At 38.4% G+C, this 13,212-nt stretch overlaps 1 pseudogene across 1 annotated transcript in view; it reads left to right on the top strand.

Annotated features, from left to right (window-relative positions):
* LOC306644491 (10 kDa heat shock protein, mitochondrial-like) overlaps nucleotides 1–11,867 on the top strand; it is a 33,673-nt pseudogene extending 21,806 nt beyond the window's left edge. The window contains exon 4 of the transcript in view: nucleotides 11,574–11,867. The product of the transcript in view is annotated as a 10 kDa heat shock protein, mitochondrial-like (transcript). The remainder of the gene's footprint in view (nucleotides 1–11,573) is intronic.
* The last annotated feature ends 1,345 nt before the right edge of the window (nucleotides 11,868–13,212 follow it).

Below are 13,212 nucleotides of genomic sequence, written 5' to 3'. Positions count from 1 at the left end.
GATAAAACCCAGATGCACAGGGAGAGATGCATTTCCTGTAGAGAATCATGCAGGGATGAAATGTCCTGTGAATTCTTTTCCTGCAACTTCACTACACGTTCATGTTGGCTGCACTTGGTAAGTGGAGCGGGAGAGTGGAGTGGGTCTTTGTTAGTGTGTGCATCTGTGACAATGTGTGCACCTGAGTGTGCTGGAGGAAGCATCGAGGCAGTCATCAGCCTCTTCCCGGCACAACCCCCGGACTCGCACAGTGACAATGTGAACAACTAACTGTGTTTTGTTGTCCAAAACAATTTTTAACCTGTCATGTGCAGAGGTGGGGGCTAGGGAGGATTCAGGGTATCAAAATGACCTAGGAATTTTTTTTTAAATTAAAAATGTGCATGTCTCCCTTCTTTAACTCAAGTTTTAGACCTTTTCTCAGGGGTGGAGGGAGGGAGATGGATATTTCCTGGAGATTCTGATACCCATCCTCCATACCCCTCCCCAACCCTGAGAACTGCTAATCTAGTATACGATTCTCACCTATCTGTGATTTGACCTTACCCCAGAGCCAATGGAGCCTCGGGGGCACAATGGGTTATGGCTAAGTACTGGCTGCCTGCTTCAGGCAGGCTGACACCTTTGACAGCGCCTTCATGGACGGTGGCATAGGATTTTACACTAGGTGTACCACACTCATTTATGTAATTGAGTCCACATGGCCTTTGGACCTTCACACCTAGGCAAGAAGGGATCCAGTCTTAGTGCTAATCTTTGCAAATTGTGTTAGTGAGCTATGAAAAAAATACCTGATAAGAACAACTTAGAATGCCTGTAATCCCAGCAGCTCGGGAGGTTGAGGCAAGAAGATTGTGAGTTCAAAGCCAGTCTCAGCAAAAGTGAGGCGCTAAGCCAATCATTGAGATTCTGTCTCTAAATAAAATACAAAATAGGGCTGGGGATGTGGCTCAGTGGTGGAGTGTCTCTGAGTTCAATCCCTGGTAACAACCCACCCCCCAAAAAAGAACAACTTAGAAAAGGAAAAGCTTATTTTGAGCTCATGGTTTCAGAGGTTCAGTCCTCCATCAGCCCTCTCCATTGCTCTGGGTCTAAGGTGAGGCGTAACATCATGTTGGAAGGGAGTGGCCAAGGAGCTCTGCTCCACTCATGGTGGCCAGGAACTAGACAGCAAAAGGGGAAGGGGCCTCAGGGAAGATGAATGCTTCCAGTGTAGGAGGACCTGCCTCCTCCAGCCACACCCCACCTTCCTACGTTACCACCCCGTTAGTCCATGCCAATGGATGGCTTAGAATACAGTTCTCATAATCTAATCATTTTACCTGTGAGTGTGCAGGAGCCTTTGGAGGACACCTCATAACCAAACCTTATCAGGACTCCATCCTGGTTCTCATTCACACCTCTCTCCACTGACAAGTTTCACTTGTTTTCTTGGGGAAACTTCCTTATTGATCTCCAAACTTTAATGGGCTTATGAAACATCTGGGGATCTTGCAAAAATGCAGATTCTAATTCACTAGACCCAGAATGAGTCTGATCATCTGTATTTTTATAATAACGCACCTGATGACATGGACTGTGCTTTGAGTAGCAAGGGCCCACATTATGCTCCAGGTGCCCAGGATCCTGGATGTCCCTGAGCAAATGACATCTACCCTGCATGACCTTCTTTCTGGGTCTTTCCTTCTGAAGATAGACTGATGCCCGTGCACACTCCTACCCTGGGAACTGACCAAAGGGGTGTACAACTTAAATGAGGCCTTTGGGGTGGGGAAAGGAGTCAGAAGGAAATGGGGATCATAGGGCTGACACTGGGTTGGGATCAGAGGCCATGAGGAGTCACTTCTCCTCACCTTACCTATTGTAATTCAGCGTTCCAAGTAGTCCCAAACTTCTAAATTCAAAACTGCCCTTTTCAGGTTGTTAATTATTATAGGGGAATAGAATGAGTTTCCTGTAACAGTCTACTTAGCTTGATTATATATGTATTTTTAAACATAAGGACATACAGTGTCCATTTCTTGTTGCGGGTCCCATAATTGTTAAACGTGCTCCTGTTGGAAGGCACCTGGCTTTGTAACCACTTTTCACCCCTTCTCTAGATCATTCTGGGTGTAAACTTCACATGACAAAAGAATGATGGGCAGTCATTACTCTTAGCTTGAACGGTTAGTTCTTCTGTGGCACATGTACTTCCATCCAATGTCATCTGAATCTCTTGCTTTTGTGGCCCTCTCAGATCTATTAAGGATAAGCAAGTCAAGATCTGTTAGCACCATTAATATCTGTACTAGACTTTCCAACACTCAACTCTCTAGAATATGGAGTGGTCACCTCTTCTTTGGTTCACAATGTTTGCAAATGTGGCTACAGAGTTGCATGACAATGAACCCCACCCAGCTTAAAAGCTGGCTAGTGATGCGCTTTGGCCTGTTGCCTTAAGCTCTGTTGTTATCTTATTCCAGTGAACAGTTTTTCAAACCCTGGGTTGGGAGTCAAATCTCAGCTCCACTACTTTCAAACTGTGGGATTCTACCTTTTCCGAATGTCTATTTTTTTTCACATCTAAAATGGAAATAATTTCTACCTCATGGGTCTATTCAGATAGATAATAGATAAGAAAGGATTATATATATATATAAACATTTAGAATGGCATCTGATCCAGAATGACCACTCAAATAATGCTATTATTAGTTCACTCAGATTTTAACTCCTTATTGAGATTGTCTAAATGTTCTCTGATATCCTTGATCTTACTCTTCTTTGAAGTCTTTCATCTTTATAATCTTTATTTTACTATTTTTTTGTTTATATTACACTGTTTCTTATTAGTCAAATATGTTTTTTTCCCAAATATATTAAATGCATTTTAGGTCAAGGTCAATATCTTCGTATCCTCCAAAACTCAGTGTACAATAGCAAACACAAGGAAGGCCCTCAAATGTCTCTTGGATGATCAACTCATAAATTGCAAAGGAATATTTAAGAACAAATTGAGCTGATCTGAGGAATATTCAAGAAAAATGAAAGGTGGAAACAGTTCAGAGAAGGAGTTGAAGTCACCAGATTGAAGGGGTTGGAGAAGGGAAATCGCTCAATTGGCTAAACAGGAATAGAGATTAAAGTACTAAATTTCATCTGGCAGAATTTGGTGGAAAGGCCAATACACTTTTCCAGCTGAGTGAGGGGGCCAGGGTTCCTGGAGTCCACCTTCAGTAAGAGCCTCTACCCCAGGGTAGGCTGATCTCTTTGTTTTGTGTCTGTCCATCCCTACCAGCCTGGGTAAACTATCTAAGCGAAAATATTCTAAGGCTACACAAGACAGCAGGAATTGACACAGAAGTCCTGGGGGGGGGGGGGAAATAAAAAAGCAGTTATTAGTCAAGACTTTGAGAAATTTAATTTTAATTTTAATTTGTAGACTGCATCCTCACTCTCTGACAACTTTCCTGGCCAATAAGAAAGTCAGTCTCCAGTTAGTCCCTTCCTTCACCGTCCGCCTCCTCTCTTTCATTTGCTGAAACCATCTAGAGGAGCCCACTTCACTTGGAAACAGGGTGGGACTTATAATGAGGCTCTGACATGGGAGGGAATCAGCCACAGATTTTGCAAAATCCTCATTTGTTTACCCCCTGCTGACAGAGAGAAATGTTTATGTTTATCTCTGAGGCTGTGGCCCCTTGTGGAGTTCAAGTGTTTTAACAGTTCTAACACTTTCAACACCACAAAAGGTTAGGAGTCCGTTTGTCCTTTATTACTATGTTGGGGAATACATTTGGGTTTGCTGTTTGCGCCCGTAAATGCAAGAAGGGATGCCATTGTGACATTGTTTCCTTACCCTCTCTCTCCATGTAAACAGAAGTTGTCTATCTGGCAGCCTGGCGGCTGTATATAAAGCCCCTGTTTACTCAATCTGAATGTCCATTTCATTTCTGCTTGGTCCGCAAAATAAATGAAATGAAAAAGTGTGTCCGACTTAGAATTGTGTGAGTCTGAAAAAGGCATTCGGGTCACTGAGTAACTAAAAGCACCCTCCGTTTACATGTTTCTGCAGTTTCTGTCACCGCAGCTGTGTCACAGCTTATAACAACTAATCCCTTTTTATTTGTATTTTACTTCATTTTATTTTGTATTAAAGGCGTTTTTAAGCCATGTCTTCCAAATGTGTCTGAGGTTTCATAACTGTCTTAATCGTGTATACACATTACAGTGACGGCAGCGAATTTCCTCTGAATCTGGGTTTTGTTAAGGGTGACTTTCAGAATAGTTTGTAGGACAATTAAAATGTGCTAATCTGTATTTGAAAACTTGATCTGGTGAAAAATCAGATTCCCATCCATTTATATTTGCCAAGTTTCCTAGAGCGTGTAAGTGGGTTTCCTTGAGAGGTGGACAGAGGGGGCTTGGGGGGTGAGAAGGCTTCAGCCAGCGAGTCTTTTAGACTTTGAGACCCAAAGGCCTCTTAAGAGAACCTGTGTTCCTTCTCCGGAGAAAGCGACACACCTAAGAGTAGGAAATGGGGCTTGAGCAAGCTCACTTCATGCTCAACAAAGCCTAACATCATTTTAGTGTACAATTTGAGTTATGTGTGTGCTTTTAATAAACTGATCCTTACAAAAAAATAAATAGATTTGTTCTGCTTAAACTGGCATACAAAGCTTGGAGGGGAAAAAAAAAAAAAGAATCTCTAACACCTCTTGGGGATTTGGAAGGTAACTTCACACTCCAGCTTCAAGTCGGGAATGTGTGATAACACTTTGACAGGAGTAAGTGAATTCTGTCCCAGACCTTGGGAGTCCTCCTGAGCCTGGATCGCAGAGGTGGGAGTCTGAAGGCCAGGAGCTTCCCGCCCAGCAGGGGGTAGCCAAGCGCCGGTAACTGGAAAGGAATTCAACTCTCAGGATCCCTCCCGCCCGCCCGCCAGCAGCACAGCTCTGGGATTCTAGAAGCAGAGCTTAGATTTCCCTCACCAACGCTTAGATTATTTGCTCCAAAAGGAGCCACTCCCCTGGGGCCTTCACCTGAGAGCTGGAACCTACGTGATAAGAGCCTTTGGAAAGGAATCCAAGAAAGAGGTGGTGGGAGAGTCCATTTACCTGCCCAAGGCTGGGAATGAAAATAGGTGGTTTGGAGGGCAAGTTTTACTTTCCCTTTTCTTTCTTTTTCCTCTCTCTGTGGGCAGAGTTCCCTGGGGAAGGATGGACAGACAGACTGGTCCAGCTAGCTGCCCTGGCTCCGTGGGTGTATGTTTGGCGACAAGGGAGTCTAGGGACAGAGTCCCCACCACCTTCCCTGAGAGAACCTGGAAGGCTGCAGGTGAGCCCCAGCACATTTGGTCAGAGGCTGAGGCCTGGGTGGAGGAGACTTAGGGGTGACTGCAGGGTTGCTGGGGGAGAAAGAAATGCCAAGCCAAGAATTCTCCTGGAGGAAGGAGGGAGGGGGGTGAGCTGGGGACAGGTCACTGTAGGAAAACTGTTCAGAAGGCAGTCCCTGCTCCTCAGTGTCTGCCTTAACAGGAGCTTGAGCCTGCATCACTGCTCAGCCCACCCAGAACCTTCAGGCCCCAGGTTTCCCCAACAGCGTCACCTTCTTCCTTTCTATTCAGGCCATTTTCGGTTGCTACTGCTTTTCTTTGTTCTGCCTTTTCCCAGTGCAGTGAACCCTTACATTATGGGTTTCTGTTGTAGTTCTAACCTCTAATACACAACCATTACATCTTATCTCGTCTTCTAAATTACTCTAAAATCCAATTATAAAACCCTCTCTCCTTCAGGAGCACACACAACTTGCCACATTACTGAAATGCTGGGCCTCTCTTTTGTTTTTCTAAATTAATAATAACTACCATTTTCCGTCTGCTCTTACCATGGGACTCTGTTATAGCACCACACAGCTTTCCCACATGCATATTATGATTCTTTTTGTATCTTTGTTGGGCTGCGAAAGAGCTAAGGATGATTTTCCAAATATTCATAAAAGATCTGTCAGTTGGTATCAGTACATTTGAAATTCTACCATCCTTAAAGAAGAAAGCATTTTGAAGTCAGTTGAAATTAAAATTAAATCTGTTAAAATTTCCCAATGCTTTCGCTTTTCAATGTAAAAAGAAACGCACCACTTTCAAGGTTTTAAAGTGTTCGAGTGGATTTTTTTCTGTTAGTTAAAATTCTAACGGATTGAAAACTCTTAGTCCTTTGGAGGTCTTAAAAGTACAAATGAGTTTTAATCCAAAAGTCATTGTGAGTTTCTTGAATTGAAAGGAGGAGAGTTTTAAAGACCAATTCAACTTCTATAAATTATAAAAATATTTCAGTAAAAATGAACATACCAATATCATTTTAGGGAAAACTTCAAAACTGCTGAGAATATCCACAAACACTTTTTCTAACAGAGATATTAGAGGTGTTTATAATACAATGTTGGTCTTAGGAAAATATGGTAAATTCAAGTCTGTTTTAGAAAAAGAAGGCTGACTTTTCTAAGTGTTTTATAATCGCAAGCATGTAGTTGAATCGTGATTGCTTTTCTTACTTCCAAATTCTTTTAGTCTTGTGGAATAATGCCTGTGCTATACCTAAGGCATCCGGTTATGCAATTAACAAAATATGCTTGAAGTGCAATTATTTAAAATGTGGATACAGTTAAAGATCCACACTCCTTTTAACTTCACAAGCTTGGGTGTGTTCAGCAGAGCTCTTCATTGTAAAGTTTGTACTTGTAAGTTCATTCCCAAGCTCAGGCTTTGGCTGTTTAGGTTAAATATATTACCAAACATTGAGAAGATTGGGAAGGTCTGAAAGTACACATTAAGTTTCAAACAAGAATTTAAATAATAACATCTCTCTTTAGGTATTTTGGATATGTATTATGCCTGAAGTTGAATCTTTATCTCTGTAAATATTAAAATATCTAAAGCCAGTTTTTCTTTAATAAATCAACTCTACTGAAGAGTTTTCAGAGACCAAAGTGGAGGCCAAGGGAGAAGATGGATAGCATGTACTTGGAATGTATAGGCTAAGTGGGATGGGCCGCAGGACACACTGATCACAAAATACTGCTTTCAGTTCATAATAATATAAGATATAGGGAAATCTCATTGTTATCATGGGCAGCAACTCAGGGAAATGGAGATCAGAAGAAAAGAAATCACAAATTATATAAAAAACAAAAGTTGTAGTTTTTCATTCTTACAGAAATTATATGTTACAGTAATTATATATCACGGTAATTATACATGTGCAAATATAGACTGCATGTTGTATGTTCTTTTTAGTTGTATTGAACAAATATACTCTATTATAATCTTAATTTAATTATGATGGAAGCATAATACTATTATTTAACAAATGTACTTACATTTCCCCTCCTCCTTCTCTCTTTCCTCTTTTTAACTCTTTCTTTTCATTTTGTTTGTTTGTTTTGTTTTTGTTATCCACTTTTCAATGAAAATTAGAATACATGGCCAGGGTTCATGTTTTCTTGCACCTTTAAATTTTCAGTGTTATCTTTCTCAGCCTAACAGTTACTATTCGTTCTGTTGGATAGAATCTCTCACAACTTATACATTAGTTCAAAATTCAAATGTTTTAGGTATTGACATGATCCACTGTGCTTAGAAATACATATGCTCAAGCATTCTACTAGTAAGTTCTTTGAGCTTCTCTTATCTTTCATACCTAATTTTTAATGAGTTTCTAACAAATAAATCAACTTTTTACCATTTTGATAAAGCAGACTTGAATCTACACAAGTCAAATATAGGGGTGGTCTTTGTAGAATTGATTTTCTTTTTCTAAAATCCAGAGTGCATTTTTTTTTTTTTTACCATGTGTGAGTATTGCATAGCAAACTTCAAAAGAAGCATTTAAATGGATATTGATTTTGCATATAATATGGTGCTTCCTTTTTTTTTAAGGAAGTCTTAAGATTTTTGTAGCTCACTGGCAGATGAACATATGGACTATGTGATCTCTATATTCTTTAAAATAATCTATTACAACTATTAAACAAATCACAAGTGACTGTATGACACATGACATTTAAAAAATAGTATCTTCAAGCTAAACCACCATTTCCTAATTTATAAGTCACCCTAACAGGTCTTTAAGGCTTTGTGTCGATTTGGAGATAGACCAGGTCTTGGGCCACAAGAGTACCATTTAGGGTGCAGTAGAAACACAATAAATTATTCTTCAGTGCCCTAGAGCCCTGAAGAGTCCACACAGCTTCCAGGAAAACGAAACACCTGGTGAGTAACTCAAACAGGAGGATGGACTGATTGAATGTGTCACAAGCATGTCTCAATTGTGATTTTAAAGAGCAAGATGCGACAGTGTTTCAGGTCCTCTCCTCTCTTCTCCTCCATGTTTCCAGGGGACTGAGCCCCTCCCTGCAGTGTTGAAGCACTGGAGATTATTATGGTCTTAAAAGCAAAAGCCTGTAATTTAAAGTCATAACACCACCTTTAAAATGGAGATTGAAATACAGTAATATAAAATACATAAGGCATCAAGATGTAGCAAATGTCTCCTCCCATTAGATTTCTATATTTACAAGGGGGTAGTAATATGAAGTTTATTTTCCATATTGATTGTGTAGCTTCTCCCTTTAAAACTGAGCAAGTGCTCCACAAGACCCAAATGCTTTTAATGCCTACTAAAGAAAACTTCCTTGTCCTAAATGATAAGTTAAAATAAAATAAAAGTTAAAAGCTTAGAAAATAAGATTCCAACTTTTTAAGATAACAAATATTACTTAGAAAACAGTATTTAGATCAGTTAGATATAAATGAACATATGGATTATATTTCCCTTAGTATACCGTAGTTTACCATGACATAAAAAAAAAAAAAAAAAAAAAAAAAATAGTGCTAAGTACACAAAGAATCCCCATTGCCAGACACTTGATTTGGAAACAAAGGAGCTCAAACATTTAGCAAACTCAAAGCATCCTTTTCCCTACCTTTAAAAATTATGTTTGTGTATTTATTTTGTTTGACATTTCAAAGCTTTTTCATGATCCTATATATTGATTTGGAAATACCAGTTTTAAATATTAAACTATGGTAAAATAAATTTTTTAAATTATTCAACCATGAAAAAGAAAAACAGTTCTATAGGGAAAATGATTCTACTTTTACAAAGAAGAAAATGTCACAGGGCCTTTGAATTAGTGGGGGAGGAGGGATATCCTTGCCATGGTGCCTATTGGAAATTACTAGAAATAAATCTTTTTTTTTTTTTTTCTTGAAATAAAGTTCAAGGTAACATTTAAGTGAATAATTATTTACCATTTTGTTAAATGCTGGCGTGGATGGTGGGCATCATCTATTAGTACTAATGCTTTTTCTGCTTAGAATGGCTCATTAGTTTCTTTGTAGGCTGCACTGGTTTTAAGATTCAAATTCAAAATCTCCTCTGATTTTGCTGTTCCGTTTCTGGCAGCCGGCCAGGAGCAGATATGCATAATATTTCACTGTTAGACCTTGCAAACATTATATCCTGCTGTGCTAAAGAAAACATTGTGTTTCTTACCACATGAAAATAATCCATCACTTTTCAATCAGCACACAAAAAAAGCTCTACCTGTTTTTTCCATCAGACTCAAGAAAAATTAATGGCCCCAATGTGAAAGGTGGACCCTCCATACATGATCCATTAAAGTACAAACTAATCAAAATATATCTAGCATCTGATTTGCTAAGCAAGATGGAACAAAAGAGGTGTGATGAAAAAAATAGATCCTTCTAAGACCCATACAACCTTATTCTATCAGTATTAACCTTATTTATTTTAAATATGGGAGGACATAAATAAAAGATCATGAAACGAATCCATTGAATTCATTCAATTCAAGTAGACACTATTTATCTAAAAGAGATGACTAAGGACACCTACTGTGGACTGGAGGAAAATTTTAAAATGGACATGTTTTCAAAAAAATAAAGAAAGGTTATGAATTCCTCCAGGGGGTCACAAGATGATATAATATATTAAAGTCAAAGTTTTCTTTGGGAGTGAAAAATACCAGTATTTTGTCAACTCGTACATGCCTTTAAAAATAATTTCAGGCCTTTTGCAATGCTGATGTCATAGCTAATTTTGAGTGAGACATAAGAGCTCTATACTTTTTGCAGCTATATTCTAATCAGAAAGATTAGCAGTTATCTCAAAGGAGATCCCATTAAAAATCCATCTGACAACTTTTTACAACTTCCATTGGAGTTGCTTAGATTTCTTTATTACCATTGAATTTGGGGAGTTTTTTCAATCTCTCTCTCTCCTCTCCCTACTCAATCTATTTTGGCATGATTGTCTCTTTTAATGCACTTAATAAAAGCACATTAATAAAAATGTAGATAATAGAATATAATGCTAATGCTAAGAAGGTATACTGGTAACTGATTTTTTCCACAAAGTATATGATTACATTGTGTCTTAAAAACTTTACATTTAGAACTAATATTCTGGTTTCTTTTTTCTTTTGTCTCCATTTCCAATTCATGCTGAAGAAGTCCTAAGGTTGGTCTCCCTGAAGCATAACTGTGTTTATATTGCTTCTCAGTTACCGGGTTTCCCTTTTGTTGATTTACATTGAAAGAGAGAATAGAGTTTTAGAGTTGGAAAGTTAAAAAACCCACCGTTTTGCATGAGAAAACTGAAGCTCAGAGATCTAGGTGCTTTATCCAGGGACACTTAGTCTGGAATGATAGCTGAAACGTAAGGAACCCCTGTCCAGTAGTTTCTCCACTACTCCAGTGGTTCTTTCCTACAGTAGTGCTTCTCAAACTGTAATCTGTGTGCAAATGACCTGGAGATCTTATGAAAATATAGACTCTGATTTCAGTCAGTCTGGGGTTGGGCAGCAAGTCCACATTTCTAACAAAGTTCCAGGGCATACTGATGCTGGCTTTTGCAGAGCACCCTTGAAGAACTCTGTCAAATTGTCAGATTGGTATTAAGGTCCTTTGAAGTCTGATCCTGCCTTCCATCGACCTGTATGTACACTAGATCTGATTACTCACCTATTGAGTATGCTTTGAGTGTCCTAATTTTATCCTCTTTATGTATTCATTTACTCTGCCTCTTTTCACTTCCTTGCAACTGAATGTCTACTCTTTTCATTTGCTTTTTTTTTTTTTTCAGTGACAAACTTAATTCCCAACTTTTTCATGAAGACTTTCTTGTGATCAAATATAAAATGAGCTTTTCTTCTTCTGATCATGTCTATCCCTCCTTAGGGGTTTAGTAGGTTGATAACTACTTGTTGAACAGAACAATAAAATAAATACATAACTGGGCAAAATGGCAGACTTAAGTTGTAGGAGAGAGAAAATGAAATTTTGGGCCTTTGTGGAGAATCTGTGGAATTAATAAGAGGTTCTTCTTTTCTTTTTACTACATATTATGCTGAAAATAATTCTGGGCCAATTACAGAAAAGGAAGCTTAGAAGTTTGTGGATTGTCCTAAGTCAAGGGTCATATAACTTATTCATAAAGTCCTAGGTAGTAAATGTTATGGCCAAGGGCCATACTGTGGGTCTCCTTGTGGCAGTGGTAAGAGTCATGTGAGGACAAGCATTTAGAAAGTTTCTTCCACTCTTTAACCAAGTATTGGTTGAAAGGAATGCAGCCAAAACTGTAACTGGAGGAGGCATTATGCTTCCAGAAAAATCTCAAGGAAAAGTATTATAAACAATAGTAGTAGCTGTGAAATTAGGCTCTAAAAGAAATAATGGAGAGATTCAACCAGTTAATGTGAAAGTTGGAGAATAAAGTTCTCCCGGAATATGGAGGCACCAAAGTAGAAGACAAACATTATTTCTTATTTAGAGATAGTGACATTCTTGGAAAGAATGTAGACTGAAATAAATCACTGTTGAAAGGACATCATACAAAACCACCCATTCCAGTGAAGTTCTGAAATCTTTCATCGTGTAAATAATTTCCATGTCTCTCTTTTATAATAAACTGATGATAATCTAAAGTAATGGCATTCATTGTCTCTATAGTTTCCTTGTATTTATATAAACAGTTCCAAACAAAATATGTAAAGGAGAAAAAAATATTAAAGCAATGGCAGACCATATGATCTCCATAGCCATTAAGCACCTCTACCACTGTAGCAGGAAAGGAGCCATTGGCAGTATGTGAAAAAATGTATATGCTAGTGTTCAATAATACTTCATTTACAAAAAGAGGCAGCTGCCAGATTTAGCCTCCTGTAGTAATTTATCAATTGCTATAATAGATTGTGCCCTAATATGTTCTAAACAAAGACAGAGAGGAATTATTGAATTCGCAGTTGTTAATTGTAGCTTAATAAACTCTACGATAGGAAGCAAATCTAAGGAACTGGGTTAGGCCAGACCAGGGAAGAGAGAAATTGGGCAAAGCAAGGAATCTAACTGATTTTTCATAAAATTACCATTTATGGAAACCTTCCAAATCATATGTTACTCATATCTAATCTCAATTTTCAAAATGCTGCTACCTAGCTACAAAGGTGTGGCATGTGGGTCATATCATTGGCAGCACCCTACTTGTTAGAAATGCATGAACCCCATCCTTAGCTTTGTAGAGTTAGCATGAGCAGAGTCTACATTTCAACAACATTTTCAGTTGATGCACTTTATAATGTGAGATCTCTGAAAGTGGTATGTCAATCATCTGCATCAAAATTATATCAGGGCTAGTGACAGTGTGAATTTTGGGCCAATCCTAGATTGATTTCATCAGTGCCACTGGAGGTAAGACCACGAATTTTAGAAATTTAAATCTATCCTGAAACTCCAAAACTGTCAACCAGGAACAAGATTGCCACTAGTTGTTTCTAATCTGTGTCTTTTATCATGACTCCCCAGCTTTATTTTTCTTCATCAACTCTACTTTATTTATTTGATAATCTCTTAACAGTTTTCTTTTTCCAGTTCTGAGTTTGTTTTTCTTAACATGAAAGTAGCATTCAATTTTTGTTAATTTTTTGTGAGCATTAACATACAAAATGACATGACAGCTATTTTAATATCTTACCAGATGGTACCAAGTACCTCTTGTGGAGGATACTGAGGCTGTTTGGGAGAAAATTTGGATAAGTCATTTGGAGTACAGAAGGTTGTGAAGGCAAGTTCAAAGATTATGGCTACTATAATGCTTTCTGCATACTTTTTTCTACTTTTCTTCCACACAGTGTTGTTCTGTAAAAACAAAGT

The sequence above is a fragment of the Sciurus vulgaris genome, assembly GCF_902686455.1.
Source record: "Sciurus vulgaris genome assembly, chromosome: 14".
NCBI classification, from domain to species: Eukaryota; Metazoa; Chordata; class Mammalia; order Rodentia; family Sciuridae; genus Sciurus; species Sciurus vulgaris.
Note: the sequence above shows the minus strand (reverse complement) of the source record. Positions and strands in the feature narration are given on the sequence as shown.